This window comes from Anarrhichthys ocellatus, unplaced genomic scaffold (assembly GCF_004355925.1).
Source record: "Anarrhichthys ocellatus isolate YVR2014 unplaced genomic scaffold, GSC_Weel_1.0 scaffold26, whole genome shotgun sequence".
Lineage (NCBI taxonomy): Eukaryota > Metazoa > Chordata > Actinopteri > Perciformes > Anarhichadidae > Anarrhichthys > Anarrhichthys ocellatus.
The window spans coordinates 3,438,699-3,440,872 of NW_022280056.1; positions in this window are offsets into that span (position 1 = coordinate 3,438,699).

Below are 2,174 nucleotides of genomic sequence, written 5' to 3' on the forward strand. Positions count from 1 at the left end.
GTGTGTGTGTGTGTGTGTGTGTGTGTGTGTGTGTGTGTGTGTGTGTGCGTGCGTGTGTGTGTGTGTGTGTTCGTGCATATGCTAATGTGTACTTACAGTGGTGTCCTAGTTCTGCCTTGCATTCTTTGAGGTCAAATAAGCAGCAAACTTTCCACATCGTGTAAAGAAGAATAATACCCACAGGCAGGCAGGCAAGCATGCACACACACACACACACACACACACACACAGTCATGCTGTCAGGATACATTTTCATTGATGCAATTAAAGTAACATCATCGTCCACATAATCAATGACGACCACAAAACAAACAGGCTGCCGGTTTGCACAGATCCCTCGGGCTTGGGAACACACACACACACACACACACACACACACACACACACACATACACACACACACACAAATCTAATTTACACATTAACATAAGATTGTCCTCATTTTGCGCAGAGTCACACATTAACTACGGAGGGACAATTTGCAACACAAGAAATCTTGAGGAGTGTCAATGTGACATAAAACACACACAGGCAGGAGGGGGGGGTGTCACATACCATCACCACAGACAGGTTAGCATACGATGACACAGCCAAGATGGACACCACAGCCAGCAGGCGCGTTGTTACCCAACACACACACACACACACACTCACAAACAATTTACTGCGAGTGAAGCGCAGACATCATGGGACCTGACGTGGGCCGGGGGTTTTCATCTGATTGGCCTTCACATGCACTCTGGTTGTCGTGACAACGCCTGTCCCCCGCAGGACACTGGCAGCCTGAGCTCGGCATGGAAGCGAGCTGCGACACTGATGAGGGAGTTCAAAACTTTTTAAGCCTCCACGTGGATTTCACTCCCTGAAATTCATATGTAGCAGCTGTTAAAGAAGAAGAAAATCTCTCCTTCTGGGACGTGACTCGCATGTACTGGATGAGGATTGAGCATTCCCATTGTTTTCAAATATATAAGACAATGTTAAACATATAGTCTTCTGTTTACTACAAGGAGCACACCATGGAGGTATGATTTGAATATTTCTTCCACAGAAAGAAAAATTCCAATATTCACGATTCATTATCGACATATTATTAATTTAAGCACATCACTGTTTGTTCTTTTTCTCTAAACTCTATGGAGATGGGTCATTAAGTCATCAAGTTATTCAGAGACAGACGGTATCGCTGGTGATCTCGGCCGACATCGCTGTCTGTAAGAAGCTGTAACGGGCTCAGCAGTAAAGTTAGAATATACTGGCAACATAGGAAACTAGACGACCCAGTGAGCCCATTGGTACCAACTAGGGTTGTCACGATACCAAAATTATGACTTCGATACGATACCTGCCATAAGTATCATGATACCCGATACTTACGATACCAGAATTCGATACAAGACCACAAATACGATATGATACTGGTATATTTATCTATACTAGTAATAAATAAAACATCTGTATGGTTCCCATTTTTTACCAGCTTGTTCCTGCCCAGCTTTTATCACTTTTTTTTTTTTTTACACTTATCAAATGGCATTAATATTAATGTTTAACCTCTTCGCATCTTTTGAGCCTCTCTCATATTTCCGCTGGCTTTCAAACACAGCTGAAGGGAACTCTGTCTCTGTGTTGCTGCTGACTCAATGCTTCATTTACTTGCATAGTGAGTTTGATATTTTCACTTCATATTTTATCTTAATTCATGGAATAATTATTTTTCCTTAACTAAAAATAAAAATAATTAGCTCAAGATCCACCAGCATGTAGCCATTTTGCATCAATTGTGTTTCATTTAGTACACTTTTGTGTACATTGTGACCTCATGATCATGAGGCTACTCGTGTTAGGCTGTATATGGGTGAGCTTGGGGGTGTTCATGTTTGTAATCACATTTGCTTACCTGTCGTTCTTTGAAAAGTTCGGGGTGTCTGTCTGAAAGGTGCTTTGCCATGTAATGTAGCCAAAGTACTTCCAGATTTCACTTCTGCCATCTTTTTTTCCAACAATCCGAGGAAGGTCGGCACAAGCTCCTGCACTTGATGCCATGTCTCCCCTGCGATCACTCGCTGTGAGTGAGCGCTGCCTGTTGCGTGTGTGAGTGCTGGGCAGCCCCGCCCCCTTGCAGTCAATGCGTGCAGGCAGCATGACAGGGAGCGGGGCAGTGAGTGCGCTAT